Source organism: Leguminivora glycinivorella, chromosome 5, assembly GCF_023078275.1.
Source record: "Leguminivora glycinivorella isolate SPB_JAAS2020 chromosome 5, LegGlyc_1.1, whole genome shotgun sequence".
Lineage (NCBI taxonomy): Eukaryota > Metazoa > Arthropoda > Insecta > Lepidoptera > Tortricidae > Leguminivora > Leguminivora glycinivorella.
In genome coordinates, this window is record NC_062975.1 from 22,290,362 (window position 1) to 22,312,425 (window position 22,064).

Sequence of the window (22,064 nt, forward strand, 5' to 3'; positions counted from 1 at the left end):
TTTAAAGTGTGGTAAGGTCACAATCGGGCTAGTAATTTGTTTGTCATAGTAAGTAAGTTGAAACTTGACAAACGCATTATACAGTATTGTGAAAGAACTCTTTTCAAAGTCGGCATCGAAAGAATTGTACGGATAACTGTGCGAGTTGAGATACACCTTACAATTTTGAAAATTACAATGATCAAACTGACTCATGTCTTTTGTCTCTTCGTTTCTACGAGCTGTTTGCAGTCCGATTATGACGTAACGAGGTTTCTCCAATTGACTGCTCGTTTTGATGGACCATACGTGTTTTTGAGAGTTGGCCGGCAGTAACGGATATTCGTAAAGATCCCAAGTGCGGAAAGGGATATGAAGCGGTATGTCATTTTCAATATAACTCATCAAGCGAAGCTTTTCCCTATCAGACACTTTAATAACAGGCATGAGCCAAACTATGCGCTCGATTGCGATATCCACATGTTTAGCGGCATCTTTTGTCATTGCACAGTTGATGTTAGTGTTTGTTCGATTAAGTATCAACTCGTGTTTTGCATTCATTATGACCTTTTTGTAGTCCTCCGCAAAGCCCAAGAGGTGTGCTAGAGGTATGGTGAAGCTAAAGTCTCCATCCGTGATTTCTTTATACGCGCCCATATTCCATGAGCTGCTTTCCAACGCATGTTCAGATTCTTTTCCGAATGAAAGTAGACCTTTCATTGTTGTAGTGATTCCACAGTTTTTAGTTCTATCAATTTCCACACCGTTCAACTCATAGCGTATGTCTTGAAATAGAAATGCCATCGCATTATTTATCAATGTACAGTCCTTGTTGATAGTACCTTCGATTAACAAGGAACTTTGATGTGGCAGTACAATTAAATCTTGCCTATTGATTGCGATTCTCACTTCATCATTATTTTTGAATGAATTGTTGTATGGGTTATAGGGATGTATTTCAATGCTTTCAATACTATCATCTAGCGTCACCTTTTCCCCCACATTTAAGATTGTATCCATCATCGCGGACATATTTTATAGCCTAATCGCTCAAGAAAAATAGCGTTGGGTCTAGTTAATTTAATATTTTTAGTTTGAGATGGTGGCTTGGTTTGTTGTAAAAGTTTGGGTGTTGTTGCCACACCAGAGAATTGGTTCCGACTAATGGAATTGACAGCTAGGTCTCGGTTTTTATATATTATCATTTTGTTTATACTTTTCTAATGTGAAGTCTGATTGCAATATTTTCTCTTCTAAACTTGACTAATTTATCATGCTCGTTCACTACTCTCACTTCGATCCTTTGTATATTCTTTTCTCTTTTAAGCGGAAGATATATAATATTGGTGGGGCACTCTATAATCTGGTAGCCGGGCGGAACGTTGGGTGAGAACTCGTGAAGCACATGTGACGGTTTATTGTTAACAAATGACCCTTCAACGATATTGCATTCTATTCTTATAGTATTAGTGATGAGTATATCTATAGGCTTATCAGACATGTGTGCAATCGGTCCCGATCTGAGAACTTTGGGAGAAAATCCGAAAAGCGAGCCGATGCTGCGAGGTTTATCAAAATACACATCGTGTATAGGAGAATTAATGACACACTTTGATGTGTTTGTGTTTAGTTCAATTTCTATAGTATTGCTACCACTATCATGATCATCATCTCCGCTCTTTAACCTCATTTGCTTTTTTAAATATCTTATGATATCTCTCAACTCATAAGACCCTTCTGGTATCTCTATAATATTTTTTCCATAATGAAACAAATTGTTACTCTCATCAACATTCGGTATTTGGTTAAATGTTTTAAAGTAGACTAAAGCACATTCGTAAGGTGCATCCTCGAGCTCTATGGCGGGAAAAAAATCTGCAGAGAGCTCGGATTTATAACCATTCAAACTTATTGAAAAGGACGACATCATCACCCGTCTATGGTTGCGAACCATATGTAGCTATGTTTACTGTGTAATCTTATTTTATTAATAGCATGTTTACATACACACACACACACACATACAGACACACAACGGAAATGATAATCATTCATGTTAATAGGGACTAATAGACCAATAAAAAGGCAATTAATTAAAACTGTTAGTGATAAGGTTAAATAATGATTTATTGTGAGAAATAAATTACAGTCAATCTATATAAGGAAGACTTAAAACAATGTTTTAACAGCATCATACAAAAACTGTAAACATAGGTGACCACAATTTTGAGCATTGTCCTTTTGCAACCTATTGTAATTATATTCAATGTGCACCGCTGATGAAAAAGGTGTTCTTGTAGCGTTGTTATTGTTGTGATGATTAGTATGACATGTATTCATATATTTAATAAACTCTTTTGGAGGTCTCAAGTCGCCATAACTGTCAAAGTACAGACAATTTCTTCCCTTTTTCACATATGCAGTCCAGTGAGTACCTTCAGCGGTATCCAAATTCAAAATTCCTGTTTCGTTAGCGTATGGGCCTGATGAGGGTAAGGTGTTTCTCATAAATATACCTCTAAAATGAGGTATTTTTCTTCTTTTTAAGCATTTCATTATATCAACATTTGTAAGTGGATGCTTTGGTAAATTTAGTTTTTTGGATATGGTGAAAGGTACAGCCCCATTCCTGACTTGTATGGTTTGAGATACAAACCCTTTCCAACAGGGCTCGTTTCTCCGCGATTTCTCTTCACCATTTCGTAAATATTTTTTGCCGCAGTAGTCACTCCTCCTGCGAGCGTTCCGGTCGCAGCCAACGCCCCCAAAAGGGGGATGAGCGGTAAAAAACCACCCCTCTTCGGTATTGGAATCACACGTGGAGTTTTCACCACTTTACCCTTGACAAATTTTCTTGCCGCTTTAACAGCCATGTTTGATAGAGCCTTGACCGACAGAGTTTTACCACGTTTCCCTGACTTTGTACGATTCTTTATACCGTTTACGCTCATTCGTCTTTTTACAACATCACGGCTCGTTTTGATAACCTGAGAAAGTGGTACACCCATTCCACGTTTAACCTTGAATTTCATGATTTTATTTACAGCAAGAGCAGCCAGACGTTCAGGAAAGTGTTGCGATTCCTTGAATTGTTTTTCTGATGCATCTGCTAAAAGCAAATCTGCTCTATGTCTCGACTCTAAAGATCCGTTTTGTTTGTAAGCAATATCGTGCAGTTTACAAGCTTCGTCCAATCCGTTTATGCCCTTATCACCACGAGCCAACCGTTTATCTAATTTAGTACCGGGTCCACAATAATTATAACCAGGTAAGTGAAGTTCGAATGGTAATTTATTGATTAAATTGTTTATTAATCCTTGTCCGCTATTAGCTTTCACGACTTTTCGTGGCATACTGACTCTGTTTATACAATACATGTTCTTATAAGTATAGATGACATAATTTAGTTTATATCGCAATTACATTTACAATCAAGTTTGGTACATTCCTCATCCTGCTCCTCAATCTCTATACTTGATTCAGCGGTAATGCCATCATCATCATCATCATCATTATTCACATTTATATTCATAAAATTGTTCAACTTGCACTGAGGACACCGCTCACAAATAACAGCAGGTAAATCTACTTGTGATTCGTTTGATTTGTTTGAATATTGTTCGGTGGGGTGTTGTCTACAGTAAAAATACTTTTGTAAATCAGGATCAGTTTTCAAATGTTCCGGTAATTTATCCTCCCAATAGCATATATTTTCCTTGAACGATTTTAAAAGAATGTTTTTAGTCATATTTTTGATTTCTTCTGATGTGAGCTCTTTGGTTATAGTAGTAGTAGTAGTAGTGTTTGAGTTATCCATGATATAATGTTAAATAATAAATAAATAAAACAAGCGTCTTTGCTTTCGTACTGATCATATCAAAATGAAACTTAGAAAACAAAACACGTCTCTAAAAATAGATTCATGGGACTATTATAATAATATGATAAATCAAAATTATCATAAACATAGCGCATTACTACCGAACAGCATCCGATGTCTTATTAGTGGACCATCAGGATGTGGTAAAACTAATGTATTGTTATCACTACTGCTCGAGTCAAACGGATTAAAATTTTTAAATGTATATCTGTACTCAAAATCTCTACAGCAACCGAAATATCTATTTTTGAGTAATGTACTCAGCAAGGTGGACGGCTTGTCATTTTTTCCGTTTACTGATAAGAGTGATGTCGTACCACCGGACGAGGCGAAAGAGAACAGCATTGTTATATTTGATGATGTAGCTTTACAAGACCAGGACACAATACGTCAATACTTTTCTATGGGACGTCATAGAGATTTGGATTGTTTCTATTTATGTCAAACATACAGCAAGATACCTAAACAGCTTGTAAGAGACAATGCCAATTTAATACTGTTATTCAAACAGGATGAATTAAATTTACGTCATGCTTACAATGATCATGTTAACACTGACATGAGTTGGGAACAGTTTAAAAAGGCTTGTGAAGCGTGTTGGGAAGATACACATTCGTTTATTACCATAGACAAGGAAAAAAGTGTTGACAAGGGTCGTTATCGCAAGTGTTTTGATTATGTAATTCATGTTTGAACTTACCTATGTGTATGTGTGCGAATATAAATGGATAGAGCATCATCTATATTGAATCATTTCAATCATGGCTTCAGCTACTGCCAATCATGTATTTGGTGATAAACAATTGAAAAGAAAACTAGTAAAGTCGGTAGATTCATTAAAAAAGAAATTAAAAACGCTTCAATCGAACAAGTCTGTCTTAAGCACTTCTCTCGAAGAAACGTTTGAACCAATTACCAAACCGCTAAATGTTTTAATATCTAAAACGGGAGTTAATGAAAAATTAAAGTCTGAACCGATTCCTACAAAGTCTATGGTAATACCAGCAACCACAGCATCACATTTCAAACAAGAGAATACATTAAATATTAATACCACACCAAAGACAGAAAAGAATGTGATCGAGTCTGAGAATGACACTGCAGAGAGGAAGGACATCAGTCAAGAAGACAATAATGATGATGATGATGATGATGATGATGAAGATGATGAAGGTGGATATGAAAGCAGTGTAGATTACAAAGTAATAGAGGAATCTCCTCAAAAATATGTATCTCGCTTGATCAAGGCTGTAAAAGTACCTTTTGGAGCGTATTTAAAAAAAGATGATAAAATATATGTTGGTGACAGTCAACTAATGATTGATAACGGTAAAAGACTCATGAAGGTGAAAGGTGAAAACTATAAGCTGACTCCCGGCTTACTGGAGCTCTTGTTTAAAAAAACACCTACCGATGAATTAATAACCGAAAGTGATGTTGAGCGTTACATTCACATCATAACAAAAACGAATGCACATCGTCGTAATTTCACACCATTCGATCAAATACAGGGAGATAAGAGTGATAAGTACAACAAGTATATTAAGCCTTTTGTACTAAAACAAAAACAGTCGAAAGTGGGTGGACATCTCCCAAACCGATCTCAGGTGCTCAAAACCAAACAATACTTTCCCGATACTGATATCGTTTACTGGAATGATCCTAATGAATTGGTTGATCGATTACGCCTGCTTATTGCATCACAGAGCGCGGGAAATACTAATCATACTAATGAAATAAACTCAATCCTCGAAGAGCTCATGGAAGAAGGGATCATTATAAAATAAACTCGTCCACTAATATCCAACCAGTCTCACCATGCCTATCAACAAGTTTGGACGGTATTTGAATGGAGACATTCGATCGTCTCCTTTCGGCGATAAGGTTGAAGCTGACTTTATAGATTGTTTAGGGAGACGCATTGGACGAGTTCAAGATGCATTATATAAGAGCGATTGTGTTACAAAGGCGCAATTGGATCATGTAAATAACTCGTGTTTAAAAAGGATAAAGGAAAATAAGCTAAATATAGGTGATTTACAACGTAAAATTAAATCTTTAGAAGAACGTTTTACAAGTCCGTTATTAGTCACATCGAATCCGCCTATCGCTTTTGCTTCCCCCTCTATGGAAAGTGATCCTACATCAAAACTCGCTTTGGATAAGAAGAAGAAGATAACTCCACTACCAGTGTCTTTACACTCGGAGGATAAGAATAAGCTAACTCCACCACTACCACTATTGTCAACACACACTGCTGAGGATAAGAAAAAGCCGCCCATACGTAAACCCTCGGCGGATAAGAAAAAACTACCCTCATCACCGAAACCTACACCATCACTAGCAGCTGATAAGAAGAAACGATATGAGTAAAGCTGATGTAGTTAAAGAAATACACAAATATGCTAGGAAAACATTTCCTAGGAGAAGATTTATACAAAAAGGATTGGATGACACGTGGCAAATTGATCTTATCGATTTACAAAAATACTCTCGAGATAATGCTGGTTATAAATATATTTTGGTATGTATTGATACATTTTCAAAATATCTATGGTTGCAACTGGTAAAGTCTAAAAATAAAAGTGATGTATGTAATGCAATAACACACATCCTTAATGGTACTAGACATCCTAAAAATGTGCAATCTGACGCTGGTAAGGAGTTTTATAACAAAGATTTTCATAATCTCATGAAAAAGTTTAACATAAATCATTACTCTACTTTTACCATAATGAAAGCATCGATCGCTGAACGTGTGATAAAAACTATAAAACACTGGATGTGGCAATTATTTAGCCTAAATGGATCATACAACTGGCTCAAACTTTTACCAAGTCTCACTGAACGATATAATACAAGAGTGCACTCTACCATAAACATGCCTCCTGCAGAGGTCACTAAAAACAACTCTTTAGCTCTACTTTCTAAAGTTTATAATCATTTAAAGATAAAGTCACCGTCCAAATTCAAAGTTGGTGATTATGTTAGATTAAGCAAGTATAAGACTACCTTTGCAAAAGGTTACACTGCAAATTGGACTGCTGAAATATTCCAAATCGTAAAAGTAAATATTACTCATCCTACCACGTATATATTGCAAGATTCTAATAAAGAGCCTATATCAGGATGTTTTTATGAACAAGAACTGCAAAAAGTTAAGAATCCTGACATTTACCTAGTAGAGAAGGTTTTGAGACGAAAGGGGAGTAAGGTTTATGTTAAATGGTTGGGTTTAAACGAAAAAACTTGGATCGATAAGAGCAATGTTGTCCGTTAACTATTAGTTGTTTAAGTATTGAATTGTTTAAAATAATAAAATGTAGGTACTTGAATTATCCAGAGTTTCATTTATCAACTCAAACATTACAACACACATACATGTTAAAAATAAATAAAACAATTTTTTTTTACACAAACACAAAAACAAATTTATTATCATAATACATAGGCAAAAAGGCATTAAACACTCGCAAAAGCTAGAATAAAAAGAAAAAAAATATCCTCTACATTATTCAGACATTAAACGTTCACAAGAGCTAAACTACTAACAATATAAAGAAAAAAATAATTAAAGCTATTAGAATAACAACTTAACCACATCTTAATTAATAAATATATAAATTCTACTACCAACTGTTATAGTTCAAATTTAAACAAATAGGTATGGCACATACGGTAAAACGGTTAACTTAATTCAACATTCTTCCTGTTACCTTATCAATACTCTAAATAAAACTGCTTTATTCTTGACCGTATAATTAATCCTCCCCCTCCCCTCACTCACACCGCTGTCATCCAACCGCTAAAGTGACACACTACACCTATTAGAATAACAACTTAACCACATAATATTATTCAATAAATATTCTACTACCAACTGTTATAGTTCAAATTTAAACAAATAGGTCACATACGGTAAAACAGTTAAATTAACCTTCTTCCTGTTACCTTATCAATACTCCACACAGACTTCCTCTTCGACCGATGCACGATGATGTCCATACTGGCACACTTAAGTTAATTACTATTCACATCAAACACTACCCCCGCTAAATCATACACACCACCACCCTTACACACTTGCACACACCCTCTAACACACACCCTTTCCATACTAACACACTTACAATACATTTTATACGCTTTTTACTACTGTGCCAGTAGTGACTATATTACCGTAATTTGTTAAAATAAATTACATTAAATCATGCTATGTATGACTTATTTATTTAAAAAAAAACTAGTAAAAAAACCCTTATCTATCAACTGCTCTGTTCCTCAAACCGACAAAGTTGTGGTTGGTTAAATAAAGTGTTAGTCTCACTAAAAGCGAATAAACGCTGAGCTACCTTTTTTTTTCTTGCTTGACCAAATGCGAGTATTTATGCTTTTGCGAGTGTTAATATTTTATTTTTTTTGCTATTGGTGGGTGTAGTGCCTTATCTAGTTTTTTTTTTCTCACGATACTTGGGGTATATAAAGAGCGTTCATGTATGTACAAAACCACACAGCTACCGACTACTACTACTACTACTACTACTATTATTATGACATCCACATACCACTGCAACTTTTGCAATGAAGACGTCTCATCGAACAGGCTGATTGCTCATTCAAGGAGCAAACGTCACAAGTTGCTGTGTACTGAAGAAAACTCCAACAAGGATGGCGCCATGCGTATTGTGAATAGTGCATTCAAGTGCAGACTCGCGAGTTATCGAATCAATGGGAGCTCAAAAATACTAGATCCTAAACTTTATTTATTACATATTGGACAAAAGCTCAAAAATGTGATTAACACTGAGCTACAAACTCATAAAAATGTGAAAGTGAACATGGAGCTATTTTGTACTTTTGTGAAAACCAACGCTGCTGCTGACGGTGAAATAATACGGGATTTAAAATCATTCAACACCAAAAACGTGATCCTACAAACAGGTTCTCTGGATTTCCCCTCATTCTTTGAGCACACCACACTATGCATACTAAAAAAGTGCGAAGACTTTCAAGAACGCGACAGCGGGTGGGCGCTTGAAAAAATTGAATTCTTCGAGGTCAACATAAACAAATATCAACCGCTTCGAGGATCGTCGTACATTCCTCTACCGAAAGCAGTGCAAGTGAAAAAGGCATGTGTTAATGTGAAAAATAGTGACAATGAGTGCTTTTTTTGGGCTGTCGTCAGTGCTCTTTATCCGACAGACAAACATTCCGATCGATCCTCATCATATCCGCATTATAAAGATGTCTTGAAAACTAACGGTATTCAACTTCCAGTTTGCTATTTAGGTATTAAAAAGTTTGAAAAATTAAATCAAATCAGTGTCAACGTATATGGTATTGACTCTAAGAAAAAAAAAAAGAACAGTGACGATTTAACAATTGTACCCTTACGTATTTCCGAAGTTTCTCATAATCGTCATGTGGATTTATTGTATTATGAGAAGGGAGCTTTATCACACTATTGTTGGATTAAGAACTTATCACGTTTAGTTCGGTCGCAAATAACTAAGAAAGAGAGAAAAGTTCACCTATGTCATGGGTGTTTACAACACTTTCAGAGTGAAAAGAAACTTAAACTCCACCAAACCATCGGCTGCGCTCGCACGCTTATAGAGCTACCTAATGAAAATGATAAGTACTTGAGCTTTACAAACTATAAGCATAAAATGAAAGTACCATTTGTAATTTATGCTGACTTTGAATCGCTCTTAGTCCCATTAGATAGAGACTGTGATGGTAAGTTACCTACTACTACTTATTACACACAAAAACATATACCATGTAGTTTTTCCTATTATATTCATTGCGATTACGATGAGAGCTTATCGAAATTTGTCATTTATCGCGGTGAAGACTGCGTTGAGAAATTTATGCAATCAATCTATGAGGATGCAGAGAGAATTATTCAAATCTTGCAAAAAGTTATCCCCCTAAAAAGTGATTTTCGTGATAATAACACTGACTTCATCAATACCTCCAACATTTGCCACATTTGTAGTAAAACAATAGAAAAAAGTGAAACTCGAGTCATTGATCATTGTCATTTAACGGGTAATGTAAGGGGAGTAGCACACAACTCGTGTAATTTAAACTACAAGATACCCAAGTTTATACCTATAATATTTCACAACCTAAGCGGCTACGACAGCCATTTATTTATAAAAGAATTAGCCAAGACCAAAGGAAACTTAAACTGTATTCCCATCAACAAGGAGAAATACATTTCTATTGATAAACAAATTGGTGATTATTCACTAAGATTTATCGACTCATACAAATTTATGGCCAGTAGCTTGGATAAATTGGTTAAAAACCTTTCACATGAGCAGTTCAAAATACTACCAAACTTCTTACAACATTCTCATAATCAAAGTGAGCGAGATAATGAAATGAAACTGTTAACACGTAAGGGGGTTTTCCCTTACGACTACTTAAACGATTGGAGTAAACTAGAAGAGACTGTGTTACCTGAGCAATCTGCATTTTATAATAAACTCACTGACTCACACATATCAGACGAGGACTATCAACATGCTAAAAATATCTGGAATGCTTTCAATATTAAAACTTTGGGGGAGTATAGTGATTTTTATCTTAAAACAGATGTTTTGCTGTTAGCGGAAGTCTTCGAAAACTTCCGACAAGTATGTATAGACACTTACGAACTTGACCCATGTCAGTACTACACGGCTCCCGGTTTGAGCTGGGATGCTATGTTAAAACACACCAATGTTTGCCTAGAATTACTAACTGACTATGAAATGATTCAATTTATAAAGAGAGGTATTAGAGGTGGCATTAGTCAAGCGTCGAATCGATACGCTAAAGCCAATAATATATTTATGAATGATTATGACGTCAATCAAGAGAGTAATTTTATCATTTATTTAGATATAAACAATCTTTATGGTGACGCTATGCGTCGTCCGCTTCCGATCAATAACTTCAGGTGGTTGAGTCAAGAAGAGATTGAACAGTTTGATATAACATTACAACAGATGGATTCCAATGTTGGATACATATTAGAAGTCGATTTAGAGTATCCACACATATTACATGATCAACACAATGACTATCCTTTCTGTGCTGAAACGAAAGTACCATTTGGGGGCAAAATTAAAAAACTATTACTCACTTTAGATAATAAAACTAACTATGTTATACACTATGTCAACCTGAAGCAATGTACTGATAGAGGATTAGTATGTACCAAAATTCATAACATTCTAGCATTTAATCAATCAACCTGGCTTAGATCATACATTGACTTGAATTCTCAAATGAGAATCGAGGCGAAAAACACTTTCCAAAAAAACTTTTTTAAACTAATGAATAACTCCATTTTTGGTAAAACTATTGAAAATGTTGAGAAAAGAGTTGATGTTAAACTGTGTAGCCATTGGGATAGTATAAAAACAAAAGGAAATTGTAAATATGGTCTTGAACGTTACATAGCTAAACCTAATTTTCACAGCGCTAGCATTTTTTCAAAAGAACTGGTAGCTATTCAGATGAAAAAGAGTAAAATTATTCATAATAAGCCTATTTATGTAGGATTTACAGTATTAGAACTTAGTAAGACCCTTATGTACAATTTCCACTATGATTATATGCTACCAAAATATCAAGATAATGTGAGGTTGTTATACACAGATACAGACTCCTTTGTATATGATATAAAAACCCCTAATTTTTACAAGGATATTGAGCCTGATTTAAACGATAGATTTGACACTTCTGACTTACCCACAAATAACGTCTATAACTTACCTCAGGTAAACAAAAAAGTTGTTGGTATGATGAAGGACGAAAGCAATGGTGTCATTGTTCGGGAATTTGTAGCTTTAAGATCTAAAATGTATGCTTATATATTGAATGAATATGATAAGGATAAAAACAGAAAGTGTATTAAAAAGAACAAAGGCGTCAACGCAGCCGCCGTAAGGCGATTGAACTTTAAAAAATATTATAAATGTCTAGATTTAAGCACAACGCCAATTTATGATGACTTGTATAACCTAATCAGTAACAAACATAACATGTACACACAAATAAAAAAGAAAAAAATTCTTTGTGGTAAAGACGAAAAAAGATGTATCTTAGATGATGGTGTGAAAACCCTAGCGTGGGGTCATTATAAAATAAATAAATAAACACAAATTTTAGTTTTATTATTATTTTAATTCTATTTCCCTTTTTTTTACTTACACTTGCATTTACATAAACTCTATACTTTTACCCACACTTAAACGTCCACAAAAACATACAGCTTCCTACCAATTAAATTGTTTTTAAGCTCTAAAAACCACATTGAACCTTCCTTCCATAAAACTGTTTGTTGTTTACACGGCACTGATAGGAAGGTTCGTATATTATGCTTCACTAACACCTTACAGAGCAACCCCTCCGCATGGTAGCTTGAATGTAACACCACGGAAGAGTGCTCCTTCAGCTTCTCCACCAACACCTTCTTCAGCTCCTTGCGAGCCGCCTCCCACTTGTGGATGTCGAGGTCTGGAGCCAAAGCCTCGACGCTTTTAATGAAGTTGACGTTCTCTTCAGAAATCATGCCCGCTTGCTTATAATTGTATGTTATGCCTTCATTGTCAAACCAAAGTCGTATGGCTAAAGTAACGGCGAATTCCATTTTATTGCAACACGTTTGCACTCTCAAAGGGTATTTAAAATTATGAGAGCAAATATTCACACGTTTTATTTTAATAAAACAGTACACTTGAGCGCAGTACAAAAAAGGTCTCCAATTCAAATGGAAATAAGAACTAATCACATATAAAGTGACCATTTTTCACTGTTCCCTACAGTACACCCTCACACACAATTATAGATATAAACAATGTGCTCAAATATAAACACTACCTTATTGCCTTCATATTAAAGCACTGTATAGCACATCAGAGATAACACAACCACAGGACGCGCTCGAGGTCGGCGGAGCGATAAGAACAACCAGCATACTGCGAGTGCCTACCACTTCGCCGGAATCTCACACATTTACCTTCAAAACACACCTCCATCTTCACATATCACCCACCAAAACACTTAAACACATAGCAGGATAAACCACACATAAGATACCACCTCTTTTCAAACTTCTACCACTACCAACAATTACGTAAATCACATGCAAAATAAATACCTAAAGTGGTCCAGAACCGACCTTTTACACCTACTCTTACGATGTAAGGACTATTATTATTATTAATGTTTTCTTTCTATTGTATCATTGACTGACATGTAAATTAGCTTTACGAATAAAATTATTATGATTATGATTATCCCATAAAGGGGTACGCAGAGCTTAAGAACTAATAAGTTTCAGTGCCACTCTTGGCAAAAAGGGGTTGAAAGAAATCCAAATCGTGGCATTGCAGTGACAGGTTGACAGCCTCTCGCCTACGCCACTATTTAACCCATATCCCACAGTCGACTTCTACGACACCTACGGGAAGAAAGGCGGTGGTGAAATTCTTAACCCGTCACCACGCGGGGTCACTTGAAAAACAAAACATAAAACTTCAAGTTGACCCAGTTTTCATTTAATAACAGTAAATAAGATGCAGTATGCAGTCGTAAAAAAAACTTCGCAAACATGAAAACTTAAACATTAATTTATCCATAAAACGTATAACGTCACTTTTAACGAGTTTTTCATGTTTAAATCAATTAATAGCATTTTTACGGTATTTATGTATTTTATACGAGTTTTTATTATTTACGAGTATTAGGCTTTTTAGATGTAAGTTGTCTTAAATATCGTAGATTTCTTTTGAAATGGGGCTACTTAATTTTATTTTCGGATGTTAGTAGACCATTCCATTAGTGCGTTTTCGCATTATCCGATCCGATATCGGATGTCGGAAGGATTTCAAAGGCAAAAACGCACTTACAGTGCAAAAGTGTTAATGATACCTGTGTTTGATTTCTAATTAACTATTTATACTAATTTTATTATAGCCTGCTTTTTCTGATTTTTTCAGACCTTATGTTAAATAAAGAAAGCATGTATTGGAACAAAAATATTAAACATTGGTAGGTAGGTATACAAAATACCTATGGCACAAACGCTCACGAAACGAAACGCTCGTAGATATCTATCTCTATCGCTCTTGAGTATTGGCGCGACAGAGCCAGACTACCTTTCGCGGCGTTTCGTTTTCGTTTCGCGTCGCAGAAATGCCATTCAGCTACGGCACCTGACTCTGTCATGCCAATACCTAAGAGCGATAGAGATAGATATCTACGAGCGTTTCGTTTCGTGAGCATTTGTGCCATTCGGCTATACGTACCCAGCTTATTTTTAAGAACTGCCAAAACGATTTGCTAATATGGAATTACTATGAAATACTGAGGAGTGACGTCAGGTCAATTAATTTACTTTATATATTTCTCTTTGACTTATTAAATAGAAATTATGTTTAAACATAATAACAATTCATATTTTTCTTCTACTAATGTGGTGCTTTATTTCGTGCACTGCATAAAATATTATAGGATACTAGCCTATTGTTGATGACGTAGCGATCAAAAACCCACTGGTTTTATTTCGCTAATACGGTCGAGCGATAGAGAGAGATAGCTACACAACAAAGCGTAAGCGATTGAGACGTTGTTGGCTAGGCATAGGCACCCTGTTACTCAAATCCCATGTCATTTTCTATTAAGTAATATATCCTGTTGACGAATCTACCATCCACTTCATCATCATTCCGTCACTTTATATTTATATTTAGTCGAAAATTAACTGCAAACAAACCATAAAGCATTCACTTAAATATTGGTGCGTAAGGACGTGGCAAACGAGCATCAAAATTATATGACCAGTGACCATGGCCAGTGCAACTTAGCCGAAACGCAGGAAAGAAAGTTAAAATAATGATAGATATAAGTACCCGGTACAAAACCCAAGATAAATACAAGGGGTAGGCAGAGCACATGAACTACTAAGTTTCAGTGTCACTCTTGGCAAAAAGGGGTTGAAAGAAATCCAAAATGTGAAATTGCAGTGACAGGTTGCCAGCCTCTCGCCTACGCCACAATTTAACCCATATCCCACAGTCGACTTCTACGACACCCACGGGAAGAAAGGGGGTGGTAAAATTCTTACCCGTCACCACACGGTCAAAACCCAAGTTCTTAGTATTATACTTAAATAAATAAATAAATAAATATTGGGGGACACCTTACACAGATCAACCTAGCCCCAAACTAAGCAAAGCTTGTACTATGGGTACTTGTCTAGCGACGATATACATACTTATATAGATAAATACATACTTATATACATAGAAAACATCCATGACTCAGGAACAAATATCTGTACTGCACTTATTGATATTATACGAATTGCCCTATCCTTACTTTTGAAATCTTCCCCACAAAGTGGTTTACAGTGTCTCCATTAATCTTGAAATGCATACGTTTATTAAGAGTGATGCCGTCTCAGGGGGGTCGTTGGGTCCAAGTTATTTCCATGTTAAACAAGAATAAGATTTCATAACGGTTTAGATACATTTTTCTTCTATAATGTAAAAATCTAAACACAGAGTGTTCTACTGGGCTAGTGTGCAGGAAACTAAAAAAGAGAGATTCATGAATGATAATTATCTTTCCAGGTATTGTCTTCGATACCGCGATAGTACTCATGAAATAAAACTATGGAAACGGATGAAATCGCGTATAATTAATTTAAAATTCATTCCGACGTTTCGAACACTTTACACTTTACTTTATCTACCTATATTATTTGTGGTCATGGTTCGTTAATATTTCTTGTATGTGGGTAGCTTTTGCACATTGCAATTTTTCCTCAGTCACCCGTTGACCACGAATGCTGTAAAGTGTTCGAAACGTCGGGATGAATTTTAAATTAATACGCGATTTAATCCGTTTCCATAATTTTATCTTTCCGGATATATTCTTTTTTTCTCAGTTTTAATAATTATTAAACTTTTAAGTTATACAACGTTCTTTATACGTTAGTTGTGTTGTACCATTTTTATGACTACGGGAAACATATTAAAGTTTTTTAACGTAGCAAATAGTTTTAGAACCCTCTTTGTCTGTGTCCATGCATTGACTGTAGGTGACTTGCATTTATATAAAAAAAATCTAGTTATTTTACTGAAAAATAATACACCATAAGCATAGGACGTCAATGTCAACCATTATTATAATAAGGGCACAAATTATTGCATGTTCTGACTTTCGTGCGCCGCCATTGCCGTCACACTACAGAGTACGTAACGTAGCATGCACAAACGCTTAGGGCCCCCACAGATGGGCGACGCAACTTTTTTGTCTCCGTCGCTCGGTCTATGGGCTAGTATGAAGGTGCGCACACGTTGCGACGCAACTTTTTTGTCGCAGGGTTCGGCGACAGGCCTGCGACGCAACTGTCTCCTTCCCTATTGGTTTCAATGCAAGTGCGCACACGGCGACAAAACAGTCGCCGGTCGGTTGTCATTTTGACAGTTATCACTAGCCTGGCTTGGGCGAACGTATGTTATTAGTCGAAATAAATATAATTTTAAATGCAGATTGTTGAAGACGACATTGATATCTGTCGTTTAATTGAAGAAGTAGAGGAAAGATTGATTTTATATGACAAGAATTTAAAAGAATATTCCGACAATATTGAGAAAATACGATGCCGGGTTGTAAAATTCTAACCAGTTCATCAAAACTTTTAAACACTCATTCTGAAGTACCAAAAAAATTATTTTGGATAGGCTCTCAATTTCATGAAAAAAAAAAAGTTGCGTCCGTAGTATCCAAAAATTATAGAATTAGTCTATGGTAATATCTTCTTAGTAGTCTGTGGTTGCGTCGCTGTCGTTCCCGTGTGCGCACCTTGGAAATTGTCGCAAGGGGTGACGACAGAGACAAAAAAGTCGCCGAGCAACTGTTGCATCCGTGTGCGCGGGCCCTTATGATAATATCGTTATGGTAGCTAGCTATCTCTATCGCTCTTCCATATTGGCGCGACAGAGCTAGACTGCGTTTCGATTGGCGTCTAGCGTCAACGAACGACATTTCGGCTAGGCCGGCGGATAGACCGTATGGCTTTGAAATAAGGGATAAGAATCGGTAAGGAACAGTATGGATGGCGCTAGTGTTGGTTAAGAGTCCTTAGAGACTCGACTCAATTTTAACCTAAGTTGAAACTTGGGTCCTTAATTCTTAGGTAATAAGTTGTAATAGACGTAAGTCTTTTTTGAGACTTCTTTTTCTAAGTGTCCATTTAGGTAAAACTTTTAAAATTGAGTTTACCTTCTGGATTAGAAGGTTACATGGCTGGTGTAACTAACCTAACCACAAATTTAAAAACATTTAAAAACCCCCGACCGTGACATAGTGGACCGATTTTCATGAAACATGGGAACACTTCCGACTAACTCAGCTTTCAAACACAGACAGAAACACACACAGACAGACAGACAGAAAGAGAGACAGACACGTTAAACTTCTAACACCCCGTCGTTTTTGCATCGGTGGTTAAAAACTGTTGTTATCTTGAAAACTGAGTTCATACGACAACTTCTGATCAACATTAAATATAAAATGTCATATAAGTACAAAGAAAAAGTGACCAAGGCCTCAAGTGTTCCGAGCTGGAGGCATTGGTCACTTTTTCTTTGTATATGACATTTATTTAATGTTTATAACATAATAGTAGTGTTACTACTTAAAAAATACAAGTTCAAATATTTTCTATGAAAATAGTTTAATTTGTTCTTAGAACTTCTGATCAGTTATCAAGCAGACTCAAAGCTTCCATAAGCCGTGGCAGAATGCCTGAATGAAGAGGAAGATGAAGAGTCTTATAAACATCTAATTATGATTTAAGGAACTCGAGTTTTTTCCAACACTAGAGGGTACACCATAAATCCCATAATAGCGCTTTAGTACACCGTCTTAATCTAGATTTTTTTAATGCTTCAAGTCACTCAATATGGAGATTAAGTGTAAAGTTTAAATAGCAGTTATTAAACTGTTATCACGATTAAAATGGAATTATGATTATTTCATGAAAACTAAGTAAGTTTTCGTGTATAATTTATTTGCTATGGAAAACTGGTTTCCATGGATAGTTACCTAATATCTTTAATTGATGTTTCAAACAATTAAAATAAATGTCATTAATCGTCGTCATCATCATCATAAAATAATGTGGGTGCTGTAAGGTACAGCGGGGCAAATCTTGACTGGGGGGCAATTGTAACTAATCGATTTTTTCCATTATTACACTATAATGTTGAGTTCTACATGTATCCACTGAACACGCCTATCATATATAACCGGTGGACAATCTATTTAATAATGCAAACATTGTAAAACATGGAAAAAATGGACCAGTTACATTTGTCCCCCATCCGAGATTTGCCCCGCTGTACCTTATATAAATTGACAGGCAATGTGCTTCCTGACTTTGAGATTAAAGGCAAAGTTTTCCGAGTAATAGACAATTTATGAACAGGAAGAGTGTGTCTGCAAAAATTGGGAAACTTAATCAAAACCTTAAAATGTATCAAAAACAAGCAATACAAAATAATATTTACATTTATTTCACTTACTTTCAATAGCTAAGAAATATTTACCTTAATAAAGGATGATATTTATAGTATTTACAATTTTCATACTAAGAACCGTACCTACCTCAATTTTTTCTTCATACTAAAAGAATGGCAACCGTCAGCGTACCTTTCAACCAAGAGTGGCACTGAAGCTTTTTTTAGCGCCACCTATTAAATAATATCATAACTACACTGATGATGCTAACAATTTTTTTTTTCTAAATGTGTACTGACGTGATATCATAATGTTAAAATAAAGAAGCATGTCATATTGTTCTTGTAGAAAATAAAAAATAATTTTGGACACTTCCAGACTGCGAAACAGCGCCATCTAGTTTTAAGCCTAAAAGGCCAATACATTTCAGGCGTACGTTTTTTTTTCAGGCGTCGTCCGGGTAACCGTTATTTTTGTTTTGAAGCGGTTTTGTCTGACTTATATTCCCGATATAACCGTTATTATATCGTTCTAGCTTAAAGTAACTATTCTATTTCTTGGGTGACTTTGACAGAATGTACCTATAAGCTGCCTGAAACTTTGGCAGAACCCTAGTGTGCCATAAAGTCGCCATTATGACATTGTATTCCAAATGCTTGCAAACAGAGACATCTACCGATATAGGGGGTCAACGTTAGCAACGTATGTGAATGAGGAGGCACACACAAAGGTGGCGGATGGCGCCACTTTGTTAGTCCTTTGCACAGATAAAGAATTTTATACGCGAGAGAGAGAGAGCGATATGTTTTATGTGTATATAAATATTTGTATATATTATATCGTTTCCGGAGCACCTAAACCTAAGTCAAAAACTCTGTATTGGAATCACACTAGTCTTTAAATAATGGTCTTAAGATTGCTAAAACTTAGAAAGCGAGCAGACTTACGGCCAAGTTTGGATGTCTTAACGCCAATGTACGGCCCCCACAGGAATACGGCTCTACGTTAACGTGCCGTAGTAATGTCATTAGGCCGTTCATACACTTGGTCAAATGTATGAACGGCGTTCAAAAGCATTGCTACCTCAATGTAGTTACTAAGGATGACTATAGATTTATTTTTTTGGACAAGATGCTGAAATGAGATCATTTCGTGGCACCTTTTCGTTTTTATGTCTCATTATTTGTAACATTTTTATTTTTTGTGTGTCCATTTCTATATTTATTTTATAGTGAGTGGCTAGTCTTTTTTTATAAACGCCGTGGCTTGCGTGGGCGACGGTCGCGCGATCGTCGCGCGACGGCGTGGCGACGCATACGAAATCAAACCTTATCGATATGGAAGTATGAGACGCGCGTCGCCCACGCAAGACACGGCGTAAGAGGAGAGGAGAGATTTTTTTTCAGATTCTGTCAAATTACCCCATTACACTCACAAACACCCTTCACTCACTACCTACATCAATTTACTGTGACAGGCCAGGGACCTTTATTTTTTTAAAGGTGTTATTTTGAGTTTGTAGTTAACTACATTAGTTATATTGAATGTCAGCAAAATAAAAGATTATCTATGTTATCTTTATTAGAAAACTAAATAAACTTTATTCAAATGATGGTAATTAGCAATATAGACTTGGAGATTCTATTACCGTATATTTAAAATTACAAAAACTAACTTTTCATGTTTTTTTTTTCAGTTGGTACTTCACAGTGTAATACTAATATCCCAAATTGCCTTTTATATATTACTGCTAGAATATTTACCCTTGAAATAAAAATAATAAACAAACCAATATCACACATGACCCAATGATGTCTCAGACAACAACCGACATGGAAACTCAATCCGCCCCCTTCAAATACGCGTGTTGGTCTTTCCCTCCCGAGTACCTCTCTGTGCCGCGACAAATTTACACGTGCGGTCGAAAATAGCGCTGCCTTATCAATCTTGCACCAAAACTTTACGTGGTTGTATTAGTTCGAAGTTTACCCACCCGCATCTTTAAGTTTGTGGTGGTCAATTCCAAATCGCTCAATTTCGGTCGACTTTTTTAGTTTGATGAGAAGATCGCCTTTTCGTTTTGTTTGACTATGTAGGGAAAGGTTTAGATGTTGATTTTGTGTCTCTATTTATTTTTTTTAAACGAGAAATCGATAGTTTTTGTTATTACTTATTAGTGTAGGTTTGACCGGAATTTTCGTAGTCACCCAAACATAAAACGGCATTTTACTTAGAACTCCATATGATTAAGGTAATTAAAAATTCGATATTTATACAATGTTTTACAATTTTTACATTCGTTAACAAAGTGTCCTCTGGTCACATAATATATGGCACGCTTGTTCAATGGACATGTATGGCGCTCAAGTTAAGACTCCTTATTCCTTAGAGCGCTCATCAATTTCACGAAACGGCCATCGATAGATGGCGTTGGCGCTCGGTACGCGAGCACCTGCAACTCAACGCGCGTTTCAACGCCGACACAAATAATCTTGATAGTTTTGAATTAAATTGGTAATAACATAATTTTCAATTTTATACGGGGAATTTCCTGTTCATGGTATGGTAGTAGTAAATAAGGTGTATGAATGTAGCAAAAGTATAGTAGTCTACATATACATATATAAATACAGGTTTCCTAATTGATTGATTCAACAACCAACACCGCTGAGCCGAAACTACGAAAGCTAGAAAGTCGAAATTTGTATAGATTGCATTAACAAAATTTCGAAGAGATAAGAATCGATTATGAAAATTTACACCCCTAGTAGAGGGAAAAAGGGGGTGAAAGTTTGTATCGGGATCAATTTGTTTTTTTTTATTAGGAAAATTTTAGTTAGGAACTTGAAATTAGAGAATAGTTTAATAGTGATTTCTGTTTTTTTATTGAATGTATATGCATACTGATTGGTCCCATTTTTATCAGAACCCAGTTCTGATGATGGGATCCTGGAGAAATCCAGGGAACTCCTCAAGTCTGAAAGGCATACATATAGCGATTTTTGTGTTTTTATATGAATAGCATGCATTTACGTACGGAACAATGACATTTGGTGCAGTGGAACTGTTGATGATGGTCAGACCGGAACTCCCTAAATCTAAACGGCACAGTTATAGTGACTTTCATATTTTTATAAGAACAGCATGCACTTACGTCCAGAACAGTGACATTTGGTGCATTGAAACTGCTCATGATGTGTCACTTTTTAACCGTCGCCTCAAATCTGAGAGATTTGAGGCGAGGTTCTCAATTCGTCTGTATGTTTATTTATTTTTTTAATTTTTGTATCTTTGTTCCTCGATATCTCCGTTGTTACTGGACCGATTAAAAAAAAATTATTGAATGTATGTATATGAATACAGATAAAAAAAAGTAGTAGATAAAAAAAATATCTGTCCCCTCTTTACATGTAGGGGTACCCTAATAAAACATTTATTATTATTAACGACCTTCCACATATTTATAATGAGCCCAAACATGATGGGGTTATGATGAGGAGAATAGCAGTTCTGTTGACCACCTCCTGACTCCATCATGAGAACTTGGACCTCGTCTAGTTCGATGGTGCTCGTCAGCCCAAATCTAATGAGCCCGAACATGATGGGGTTATGATGAGGAGAATAGCAGTTCTGTTGGCCTCTTCCTGACTCCATCATGAGACCCTGGACC

The 22,064-nt window shown here is 35.8% G+C and overlaps 1 protein-coding gene across 3 annotated transcripts in view; it reads right to left on the minus strand.

Annotated features, from left to right (window-relative positions):
• Positions 1-22,064, minus strand: part of LOC125226077 — a 184,170-nt gene that overhangs the window by 112,362 nt on the left and 49,744 nt on the right. The gene's annotated exons all lie outside the window — the stretch shown is intronic.